General features: G+C 38.5%; 1 protein-coding gene and 1 long non-coding RNA gene across 9 annotated transcripts in view; both read left to right on the top strand.

The window, feature by feature from the left end:
• The window catches only part of CanA1 (Calcineurin A1), a 191,280-nt gene that overhangs the window by 117,780 nt on the left and 60,183 nt on the right, over positions 1–13,317 (top strand). The window lies entirely within an intron of this gene.
• LOC137237095 (uncharacterized) lies at positions 1,968–2,953 on the top strand. Its single transcript, XR_010948816.1, has 3 exons — positions 1,968–2,268; positions 2,338–2,739; positions 2,807–2,953. It is a non-coding gene; the product is annotated as an uncharacterized lncRNA (long non-coding RNA).

Raw genomic sequence — 13,317 nt, 5'->3', positions numbered from 1 at the left:
AATGCTCCTAAAGGTATGCAATTGTGATTTTGGAAGTTTCGCTCACACATACAAGCGCATGGGGTATGAGAGAAGCTACAAAAATTATACATTTGTAGTTGTAGCTTAGAAATTTATAACTAACTAGTAAGTTCTGGAATTAGAAATATGCAACGAGGAGGTCGGACAGTATAAAAGGGCGACAACAGTGGAGGCGAGGAATCAGTTTAATTTAAGCTATCAATCAGTTTGGTTTAATTAAGCAAGCTATTCGTTGCAAAGTATGTGTTACTGTGAAGTACTTTAGTAAAGGCCATTTCTCCATTATTCAATATTGGAGTTATTTATTCAACAGTTTAGTGATTCGAACGTTAGCAGAAGATTGCAAATAAGGGAAATTGCAAGTAAATTCGTTACAATACTCTTTATTTTTCTGTGCATAACTAATCAAGCCTAAGGTTTATCTGAAAGATGACGTTATGCGTAAAGCTTATAGCGCATATTAAATAAGGATTACGAAAGGGAATAACCTAAGCCTTTCGGGGGAGTATAAAGGCCTCATTATATGGCTTATTGACAAAATAAAATAAGGCTTACATAAGGCCTCAATATAACATACTGCTTGCTATATTAGGACCTTATATATATATTAATATAAGTGGGTTGTACGGAGAATCAGGCTAACATAAGGCGTTGTAATAAGATAAAACATCTAATTCCCTGATTGTAATGTTTATAAACCAGATATAATTGGGAATAGTATATGCCTTTTTACCCAATTATAAGTCTAAATGCATATACAAAGTCTTACATATGTTTGAATGTTTTTTAAGGAGGGTGGTTGCTGTCATGAAAATATTCTCCTCAAAAATTCAAATAAAACTAAAGACTGGAAAAAGATCACATCAGACATCGAGAAGTATAGGATTTACGTATGTCAATGATTTTTTTAAGGATAAAAAGTAGATCACATACTTGTTTTGTCAGCGTTATAATTTTTCAAATAAAAAGAAAATCTAGTTTCTTTACAAATTTTGCATATGCATCTCGTTTATATTTAGGCAGCGTTTGTTTCTAATTCTAATACACCTTAGAGATAAGGCTTACATGTAGCGTAAATAAACTTAAAATAAACCGTTATTATAAGGTGTATGATGTACATAACTTACCTTATTCTAAAGTTTATCTGTCAGGAGTGAAACGCAACCAGTATTCCTTATTGCTTACAACCGTTTTTTTGCTGAGTAGATACATCCATGCATTCATATGCGCGTATATATCATTTAGATAAATCTAGCCATTAAATTGCTTGCAAAGAGGCATTAAATGTTCTTGGCTCTTAAAATATATATTTGATGGTCAAATGAATGATATTATTCAATAAATACCAACGGTTGAGGGGATTGTTCGGGTAAAAACCTCCCTTACCGTTATTTATCTCCTTGCTTGAAGCTTGTTATTGATGGTTCGATAGGGTATTCCATAACGTTGTTACAAATGTTGGCGTTGAATTGTGTTGAATTCACATCAATAATTCAATCATTATGTCTACACATACGCGTGCACGCGGCGGAGAAGCAACGCACAAGCACATGCAGATATATGAACCCAGCAAAAACTGCCTAACGCATTCACGTATACAAATGCAAAATCTTTAGCTGTCATCTCCTCTACAACAAAAACAAGTTTGTTCTGGCTATGGCGGAACTATACCAGGTGGTACCACGGTGACCACTGATTTGTCTTTTTTTAATGTGATTTGCTGCATCAACTTCCGGCGCATTACGATTTTGACATTAGTCCATCGATTTACAAAAACAAAGAACGTGGAACTTTTATGTATGTTTGTAGCTATGTCACCATGCTACCACCTTGTATGGTTCCGCCATGGTTCTGGCTGAATGTCAGAGAGGGAAGGGGATATATCATTTTTGCATTATTGTCTATTGTATGCATTCCCACTCATTTGTTTTGCTTTCTTGACAGATTGCACGCGTCAAAAAATATTAATAGTATGTAAATTTAATTAATTTAATGCTGAAACTTCAATTGAATTAAAAAAGAATAGATGCCACCGCTTCTAATAGTAGAAAATCCCTTTCTGGAGTTATACTAAATAAAATTAATGCTGACTCTACCAAGGGATCGTCTAGTAAAGTGCGGATGCAATTGGCAGTGCTGGGTCTGTAGCAGCAACTGGAGCCCACAAACGCCACGAATTCCCAGAATCTTCTGATCAAGAAAACCAACAATGAACGAATAAAAAGCGTATGTTGCTGTTGAACGGAGGTAAGCATTAGTATATCTCCACAATATACGAACGAAAATTTTAATGCACGCTTAATATCATGAGAAAAGAACGATAGGGCTTCGTCTCAACAATATGATAGAAATGACCAACATGCACAGCAATACCGTCAACAACTACAGCAACAATTGCAACATCAACAAAATCAACGTTGGAATCGTTTATCCAATTATCAGCAACAACAACAAAAAACGATGCCGGACCATTTTCAAGTGTTGCTTCCAATCAAATTAATCAACAACGGCAACGTAAATTCTAAAAACGTAAATCGCGTGAAACTTTTCAAGATATTGGTGGTATGGAGAAAACTTCAAAAGAACTTTGCGAATTATTAATACATATAAAAGCAGCGGATATAAATTTTGCTTTCGGTTTAATGCCCTTCTCGTGGTTTATTATTGCACGGACCGCCTGGATCTGGAAAAACGTTACTTGCGCATGCAATTGCTGGGGTATATATACATGCAATTTATAAACGTAAACCTTTATTTTATATATACTATACATTTTTCTTTACAGCAATTAAATTTGCCATTAATAGATGTTGCTGCTACAGAATTAATAGCTGGCGTGTCGGATGAATCTGAAGAACGTATACGCGATGTATTCGAGCAAGCGCCAATTTATGCACCTAGCGTTTTATTTAATGATGAAATTGATGCTATCGAATCGTTCGCTTGCACAAAAAGATATGGAACGTATAGTTGTGTCACAATTGTATTCCAATAATATATTCCAAATTTTTAAATATTCATTTTAATAAAAATTTTATAAAAAAAAAATTAAGTGTTATTTTTTTCGTTATAGATGCGTTAGGACTATGTGATAAGTATAACAGCTAGATAATTTGTTATTTACTTCATTATATATGCATTAGGAATATCAGATAAATACAACAGCTAGATAATATGTTATTTATGCCATAACGCTAACGCATAGCTTTATGACATTCGTTGCTGTATAAATCATGTTATATATGGCATATGAATAGCATATTGAAAAAGAAAAATATATGAAAGCTTAATACCAGAATTTAGTGAACGTAAAAGAGAAGGCTGCTCACATGTATAGGAAAATATACGTGAGGATTTGTCACTCTGTCTTAACAAACTGATGTAAACTTTTTGAATTTCTCACGCATAGTTTTTGTAGCACTACGGATAATTTAATGCATTATATAACAAGTAGCGTTCTAACTGGGAAATGCTCCTAAAGGTATGCAATTGTGATTGCGGAAGTGTTGCTCACACATAGAAGCGCATGGGGTATGAGAGAAGCTATAAAAATTATACATCTGTAGTTGTAGCTGAGAAATTTATAACTAAGTAGTAAGTTCTGGAATTAGAAAAGCCTAGAAATATGCAACGAGGAGGTCGGACAGTATAAAAGGGCGACAAAAATGGAGGCGAGAGATCAGTTTCATTTAAGCTATAATTCAGTTTGGTTATTAAGCAAGCTAGTTGCAAAGTATAAGTGTTATTGTGAAGTACTTTAATAAAGGCCATTTTTCCTTTATTCAATATTGGAGTTATTTATTCAACAGTTTAGTGATTCGAACTTAGCAGAAGGTTGCAAATAACAGGATTTGCAAGTAAAATTGTTACAATTGGTGTCAGAAGAGGAATTGTTGAATAAATTCCGAAGACTTCGAATACAACTTGGACATGCCAAAGTTAAGTGAATTGAAGATACAGCAACTGAAGAAGGAGTTGGAGAGCCGTAGATTGAAAACAACCGGCATTAAACTAGAACTTCGAGAACGACTACGACAGGCAATGGAATTAGAAGGAATTGACGTGGAAGAGTATGACTTTCATCTTGATGGCGAGGAAACAACAAATATGGAAGAAACAACGCAGACAGTTACGAGAACAGACTTGAACATGATTTTCGCTGCAATACCTGCTCAAACAACGACAGTGTCATCTCAACTGGCATCTCAGGTGGAATCGCAAGAGACACGTTTTACATCCAAGATGGAAGCACAGGAGGCACGTATTTCAGAAATGTCATCGTAAATGTCATCTCAATTGGAAGAGCAGAAGACATATATGGCATCCCAGCTGGAATCACATGAGACACGTATTTCAGAAATGTCGACACAGATTACATCAAAGATGGAAACACAACTGAAAGAGCAAGAGGCTCATATATCATCAAAACTCGAGGCGCGTATGGACGAGAAACTAACGCAGTTTGAAGAAAAATTCGAGGCAGAGGTGGATGCTTTGAGAGGTCGTATACAGGTATTGCAACTTAATCGGCCGGCTGCTTCAGCGAGTAATACGAAGGTAAAAACTCCATCTTTTGACGGTTCTTTTCCTTTCCAAGTCTTCAAGCTACAGTTTGAGAAGACCGCAGCAGTGAACAACTGGAATGCGGAAGATAAAGTTGCTGCACTCTTCGTGGCATTGAAGGGGTCAGCAGCCGAAATCCTGCAGACGATTCCCGAAGGAGAGCGGAACAATTATGAAGCATTGATGGCTGCTGTAGAACGACGTTATGGAAGCGAGCATAGAAAACAGATATTCCAAATTGAGTTGCAAAACCGCTCCCAAAAAGCAAAAGAGACATTGCAGGAGTTTGCTTCAGATATTGAAAGATTGGCTCATCTTGCAAATGCGGACGCACCCGTGGAATACACTGAAACGGTAAAAATCCAGAGTTTCATAAATGGCATACGAGACGTGGAAACGAAGCGGACTACATATGCGAATCCAAAACTAACATTCGCTGAAACGGTATCACATGCTCTGATTCAGGAAACAGCGTCGCTTCTGTGTAAGCCAGTTTTCAAAGCACGCCGTGTGGAAGTAGAAAGGCCAGAGTGGGTAGACGCAATATTTGGGGCGCTAAAAGGATCGCAAAAACGGAGTGAAAGAGTTATCAAATGCTTCAAATGCGGGAAGCCCGGTCACATTGCACGTCATTACGATCTCGGTCTTGGTAGTTCGAACTTGGGTGGCCGTAAACGCAAAGCTGGAGGAGATGTACAAGAGCGTGCCAGATGTAAAAGTCGAGAGCTAGCTCCAGCTTTTGAATGTCCTGTGATGTCTGTGTCGCAAATTGGAAGGAAATCAGCAGTCTTACCGTCAGAGGGAATGTGGATGGCAAGGAGCGTGTACTGATTGTAGATATGGGCGCATCTGATTCCTTGATTCGATCTGATTTGGTCAACAGGAGAGTAAAACCGTTACCTGGAGCAAGGTTGCGTACGGTCACAGGTGAGTATAACCAAGTCCAGGCAGAAGTGATATGTGAAGTCCTAAATGGGAAGGTCTACACAATTTCGTTGGGGCGGAGATCGTTGATGAAGTCATATTGGGAGTGGACTTCTTAGTTGACCATGACATCAGGATCGATATGCCAAGAAAGATTATGCTCTATGAGAACAAGGATGTGCCACTTAGCTTCAGTTTGGAAGAAGGTTTCAGCAGTAATCGAGTGCTGGTGAAAGAGATCCGACAAAAACCGCAAAATTCAAAGGCAGCAGATCGGGCAAGGGTTGATGGAACGAATGGGCGAAACAAATGAAAACCGAAGGTACCTGTGAGAGAAACACTGGCATTGAAAAGCCCTGACGGATGTACTAAACCGAAGGAAAGAATTTCGCAGAAAGAATGAAAGGGTGGTTTCAAGCCAGGGCACACTACTTTTGTGAAGCGTCGGAACGATACTGATTATGCAAAGCAAATCCGTCCAGCGCAAGCTCTACGAAGTAGTTCATTGGCCAAACAACAGAGTGTGACGGAGCGAACCAGGGTATTGAGTAATATGATGAAACATAGGTGCGATGAGAAAAATAATTCGAAAGGGTTATTGGCGGGGATTTGGTACTGTTATACAACCCTCACCGGCGGAAAGGTGTTCCATCCAACTTTCGGTGCAGTTGGCAAGGCCCGTACAAAGTTGTGAAGAAGATCAGTGACACCATCTACCGCATACAAACAATTGGGAAACCACCAAGTAGAAGGGTGGTTCATTTGGAGATGCTAGCAGCGTTTAGATCGATAGATTTGTCTGATCGGGCCGATCAGACTTAGGTGGAGGGCAGTGTTACGAATGTTGGCGGCACTAAGGGGTACTGCAATCTCTAGGCCGATGCTAAGCAGTGACGTGAATTCACATCAATAATTCAATCATTATGTCTACACATACGCGTGCACGCGGCGCAGAAGCAAAGCACAAGCACATGCAGATATCTTATCTGAAATGCTCGTAAAGGTATGCAATTGTGATTTTGGAAGTTTCGCTCACACATACAAGCGCATGGGGTATGAGAGAAGCTATAAAAATTATACATCTCTAGTTGCAGCTGAGAAATTTATAACTAACTAGTAAGTCCTGGAATTAGAAAAGCCTAGAAATATGCAACGAAGAGGTCGGACAGTATAAAAGGGCGACAAAAATGGAGGTGAGAGATCAGTTTCATTTAAGCTATCAGTCAGTTTGGTTATTAAGCCAGCTAGTTGCAAAGTATAAGTGTTATTGTGAAATAATTTAATAAAAGCCATTTTTCCATTGTTCAATATTGGAGTTATTTATTCAACAGTTTAGTGATTCGAACTTAGCAGAAGGTTGCAAATAAGAGGATTTGCAAGTAAAATCGTCACAATATGATAACTTGCCTAGGCTTCCATTCATCGCTTCGGAACTGGATAACTTAATACCTGTCTAATCGGCACTGTGTACTTAGGTTGGTGCCGTCTCTGGCGGTTTGGTTGCCTAATCGGAAAGATCACAAGCTTGTAAAAAATCACAGTGACTGAGTGGCTGTGACAGCATTTGCTTTCCGTTCGTAATCACACTAACCAATAATAGCCATCACAGATTCAAACAAATCTCCTGTCACAAGAACAATTTGCTGCGATGCTATGAACCAATGAGCATATTACTGAAATTGCGACTTAATAAGACTAGATACTCCGGTAAAATGCTACAGGAACGGCTATACAAACGCCTTCAGTAACAAACGATATTCACCATTAAATCGGTGGCTACAAGCCATAACCACCAAGTCATATTTCATAGGTTTTCAGGGGAGCGTGTTGAATGTTCAAAGTGTGGAAAGTTCAACGCTAGATGCAAGTTAATAAGTTTAATTTAATTATTTTGAAACAGATGTGCTCATCTATGCTGCTTATTTACCTAGCTATCGAAGAAGAAAGAGCAGGCACTTGTCCTGGCTTTCTGCTATTCAACTCATAATGAGGGGAAGTCCAAAAGGCTGGTGGAAAAATAAGGGAGCAAGAGATAGTTGGTCAAAGGCGCCAATGCGAATGCTTACCGAAGTGAGTGTAGAGAAGGCATTGCAAAATATATAGAAATAGAAATTATGAAGGCAAACAAAGCACCGGTGAATGGTGAATAGTAATAACAGCGGGGCCAAAATTTTGCTGAAGAAGAAGTTTAACACCTTCCGAAATGAAGCTATACGAACAAGCTGCTCATATGTTATTCCTGTGCCTATTGCAATAGCTCTCAGTTGGTGTCTCATAAATGCTTCATAACTTCCCCCAATATCAGATGGCTCTGAAAATTTATATCCTCACCTGGATCAAGTAGTTGCATAGTACCAGGTTCTAGGCCAGATAGTGCTACTCCTTGCTCATTTGGCTCACTTTGCTGGCCTGGTAATATATTGGATATTTAGTAATATTATAACTCTGGTTCAAGAAAAGTGGGGATGATTCGACATTTATACCAATAGTTAATTCAATTTAACACACTGAAATATCGAACCTTTTGCTTGAAGGCAATTGTCCTAAAATTTTCATTATTCTATTCTAATTCTGGCGGCCACCGTGGTGTGATGGTAGCGTGATACGCCTACTACACCGTATGCCCTGGGTTCACACCCGGGCAAAGCAACATCCAAATTTTAGAAATAAGGTTTTTAAATTAGAAGAAAATTTTCCTAAGCGGGGTCGCCACTTGGCAGTGTTTGACAAGCGTTCCGGGTGTATTTTTGCCATGAAAAGCTCTCAGGGAAAACTCATCTGCCTTGCAGATGCCGTTCGGAGTCGGCATAAAACAGGTAGGTCCCGTCCGGCCAATTTGTAGGGAAAATCAGGAGGAGCACGACGCAAATTGGAAGAGGAGCTCGGCCTAAAATCTCTTCGGAGGTTATCGCGCCTTACACTTATTTATTTATTTTTTATTCTAATTTAAAACTGTTAAAATTAACAAAAAATTATACCATAACAATAATATTGTGACGTATATTAGTGACACTAGGTGATACTCACATCACTAGTCTGATGATACGTAAATGAAGCCACAACAACAATAAAGCAGACAGTCACTTGTATCTACATAAACGAATCAATCATTATGTCTACACATATGTACGTACACGCAGCGGAGAAGCACGCTATCTGTCGAGCAATAGAAGTGTTATTTTGAAAGTATTCTAATAAAAACCATTTTCATTATCGAATATTGGAGTTATTTATTCAACAGTTTAGTGATTCGAACGTTAGCAGAAGGTTGCAAATAAGCGGAATTGCAGTAAATTCGTTACAATATTAAAAAATAGTTAATTTATTATTGTTAAGGCCTTTAGCTCGATTCGAACCCATGATCTTAAAAATATTTTAATTGTTCTGAACTAATTACCGATAACCGCAGATGGTGAGAACAGCCCTCAGAGTGTTTTTTTTGTTGTTATAAAAGAATAGACTGCACTTAGCTTTGAAAATTTGACATGTTTTTAAAGAATTTTCTCACAAATGTAAGAGGGTTGAAAATTACAAGTATTAAAGTCTCCTCCTTAATAATATGGTAGACACGACGCTGGTACATACGTACAAAACTATGTATATGTGTACATCAACGTAACTAATTAGCATTTCTTTGAACTGGCATTATTTAAAATTTTATAATTTTTTGTCTTTTCACATAAGATAAGATTTAAATTGTTTACTCATGATGCCCTAACCGGATGCATTTTATTTTTGTTGAAACGACAAAGCTGTCACTCTAGAAAGACAAGTGGTTGACAGTTTTCAGGCAAATTATGCACCGAATGTTCAATTCGCCTAGAAATTAAAAGAAAATGGATCTACATACATACTTGTTCTTTTTGTGGCATATATTCTCGGTTAATATTTTTTTTTTGTTCAATTTACAACTGATCACTTTCTCCATTACCACTTCTTGGCGTACTCCCCATCTCACACATCACTTCGTTGTCGGATTCTGCGCTGAACTTGCGACCCGCCACGTTGTTGTAGTCGTTGTAGCAATCTTTCGCCCCATACGATAAGTGTGATCACTCACTCTAACATTAATAACCTTTAGCGGTAGTCCAAGGGAACATGCAACAAGATTGGATCAAAGAGAGGCGTCGGTTCCACATTGCAATTGAAAAGATGGTTGGTGTCATGTTGAGAAATACATATTACAAGCTGGACATAAATTTGGTATGTCGGGGTTGATTCTGGGTAAGTATGAGTTCAACCTATAACAGTATCCATATCAAAGTTCAGCAAGAGGGACAAGTGTGTGCCTGGGGAGGGTGCTTTCCTGAACTGCGAGTTCTGGGTGTTTGTCTTTGAGAGCGGGGATCACCGGGAATTGTTGCCATAGTACACCGGCGACTTTTTGTGGATGTCTCTGAGGGCCTTTTTGTGCTCCTTCTCCCTATACGGCTGACTTGGTGAGTGCCGGATTCTTCATAGTGCTTACGGAGAAAACTTCCTTATTTATGTTCGGATGCCCAGGTTTTAGCAGAAACTACTTTTTCAGCATTTAAATTCTCTCCTTTATGCGGAGTATTCTCGCCTCACTGTGTAGAGGATGTTCTGGCCAATTGCTTTATAAGTGAATATGAGCGCTTCTTTGTATTTTCCCCAAGTGCTGACGGCAAGACATTCAGCTGCATGAGCGCCAAAGTGTTGGTCATGATCGAACGGTCCAACCCAGCATTTTTTTTGGTGTAGGACAGTCGGTAGCATAAGGACATCACCATGGATGTCCAAGATTGCCAACATTTACTTCGTCCACGTTGTCAATAGGTTCGCCGAGGATTTGGTCGGTGACAGTGCCAAATTTCACGAGGTGGAGAAACTGTAAAGGTTAGGGATATGGACGTGAATTTCATGGCATAGCTGATCAATGGATGGGTCAGGACCTGTTGGCACTATCACACACAATGGTAACTCCTTGTGGGAAAGGGAGCTTAGATATATAAAAGTTAAACAAAAAAAGGGGGGGGGGATAGGACACCACCCTGTTGCACCCTTTGTTTAATTTTTCTGGGCTTTGGTGTTACCACACAGATAAATTGCAGTTCATCTTTTTACACTGTAAATAAGGGTAGACTATTCCAAGTTTTGCAGTAACGTGCTCTGATTGACTGCGCCAAATGCTTTTGAAAAGTCTTGCTCCACGAGTACTGTTATATGGTGGGACTTTTGGTTCAGTTCATAATTTGTTTGTGTGATGATCGCGTATAGTGCGGCGGTGGTGCGATATAATTTTCGAAAGCCATGCTGATGATTTGCAAGCCACAGGTTTGTGGTGAAATGCGCAGGACGGCTTTCAGTTTCTTGCCCACTGGCGATAGGAGAGATATCGGATGATATGAGTCTCCGTTAACTGGTTCCTCAGTCTTTAGTAGCTTTACCACTCTAGCCATTTTCCATTTTTCGGCGAATATAGACAGGTTGGAGATGAGTGCCATGTATTTTATTTCATCATAGTGTAATTTTTTTAAGGCCGGCAAGACATCCCGTCCGGGCCTTCTTCTTTAAATGGTTAAGCATGTCTGATCATCAGGGCAATATCTACTGGTTGGTATGTTTCCCTGACCTATTCTTGCGCTGGTGCCGAAAAGAGGGGTCCGAAACGGGGGCAGAGGCTGGTGCTCGGCATTGCTCCTGTTCATGCTACAGAGATAGTAGTGATGGTATCGTAGCTTGGTGACATGGGTGTGACCGTCCTGAAAGTATTCGATTCCGGCACACGCAGCAAAACAATTTCTCTGGGTTAGGGCTAGGACAAAAACATTTCCGAAACAAGAAAGTAGGGAGCAGTCTCCAAGGATCTGCTCCGAGGATGACAATTTGTGGTGTAATGCCAATGGATAAAGAGCTATGGTCCAAAAGGTATTCATATAGACATTCGAGCATGGTAGCAGAGAAAGGGTAGTTGGAAAGGCAGATGAAGGATTGGTGATACCAATTGACGTCAGTGATCGACAAGAGGACATGGCTGGTAAGGAAAGAGGCGAATTGCCTAGGTAGTTAAGCTCAAGTAAATGGTGATGGCTCCACATATTACACACTAAAATGGAAATAATCATAAACTTATACCAGAAAACATCCAATAGTTGCCTATTTTGCGGGAAAAGCGAAAATAACTCAATTTTAGTTTGTTAAGTATAAAATGTCAGCTTTTAAAATAGCTGTTAAATCATGAAGCGTTGTCATAAAAGTACCCACCGCTCACTACTTTTTGATCGCCATATCTTGCAGGGAACTGTTATATATGTATTTAAAGTTCTATTTCACTTAAAAATATCCATATTGCTATAACCATATATATATGGGGTATTCCATCCAATTTCGACCAATTTTGAACCCGACCCCTTTAGAATTGGCTGAAAGTTTTTCTTCTTTTTCTAGCTTACGAAAGACGTTTTTCAGAAGTTTTTCAAATTTTTTCATCCAACTCAAAAAAAGTTATGAATTTAAAAAAAACACCGTTTTTGTTTTCAAAATGATATAAATTTTTCAAAAATCGACCGTTTGGGATCTTTTTTTTTTAATTTGTTTTTAAATATACTTTTCGGAAAAAATACAAAAAAAATTTTAAAGCTTTTTTTCAATTAAATAAAAAAAAAATAATAATCGGCCCACTCCGGGATTAGTGAGGATGATTGCAGAATTGGTTGAAGTTTTTTATGAGAAAAAAAAAAATGGCGAAATTCGAAAAACGTCGAAAAACTGAAAAATTACAAAAAAAAACTTTAAAAATTTTTTTGTATTTTTTCCGAAAAGTATATTTAAAAACAAATTTAAAAAAAAAAGATCCCAAACGGTCGATTTTTGAATAAGTTATATCATTTTGAAAACAAAAACGGTGTTTTTTTTAAATTCATAACTTTTTTTGAGTTGGATGAAAAAATTTGAAAAACTTCTGAAAAACGTCTTTCGTAAGCTAGAAAAAGAAGAAAAACTTTCAGCCAATTCTCAAGGGGTCGGGTTCAAAATTGGTCGAAATGGGATGACAATGACAAAATATCAATCGCTTTTAGAGAGGTCGAATTTGACACAAAGAGTAAGCTCTGTTTGCTGGCAGCTTGTGAGTTATTCCCTGTTTGATGATGAGCCAACAGACGTAGACGTCTCTTCACCATAATCACCACAGATGTTCATAAAGCCATCAAAAAGACCAAACACTCAAAAGCAATAGCTATGCCGAATATAGCGCTAAACGATGTTAACACTGAAATAAATTGTGGGTTAGATAAAAAAATATTACCTCAGCACAGGACAGTACGCATTGCGCTAGACTTTTCAACGGCTTTTGACTGTAAGACATCCCCTATCTATCTATCCCTTTCTTCTTAGCAGGTGACCGAAAATCACTTGAGTGATCGGCAACAGCACAGTCCAGGAACAAAATATCTAAGCGAACAAAATTAAACGAGGGTGCCACAGGGTGGTGTCATATTCATATTTCTACTTAATTCCTACAGTTCGAAACCCCTTCCCCACTAAACAGAGTAAACATTATTTCCTATGCGGATGACTGCACAATAATTGCAACATGCCGGGGCCTATCCAAAGACAAGCAGTGTTTTCAAGCTAACGGTTATTTCCTTAGTCTTGGCAGTTTTTCCCTCCGCTTAATTTGACATCTTCACCGACCTGGCTGATTTAAAATACACAAACTGGAGTAAGCTAAAGACACAAACTTGCTTGCACACAATAAGGCGAAAATACTCCGTATAAAGGAAAGAAACGAAGTGGTTAAAGGACATTTTCTCTAAAAGCCTCAGAAACCTTGACATTCAAGCAGAC

The sequence above is a fragment of the Eurosta solidaginis genome, chromosome 1 (genome assembly GCF_040869045.1).
Source record: "Eurosta solidaginis isolate ZX-2024a chromosome 1, ASM4086904v1, whole genome shotgun sequence".
NCBI classification, from domain to species: domain Eukaryota; kingdom Metazoa; phylum Arthropoda; class Insecta; order Diptera; family Tephritidae; genus Eurosta; species Eurosta solidaginis.
This window is presented reverse-complemented; position numbering and strand designations above follow the sequence as displayed.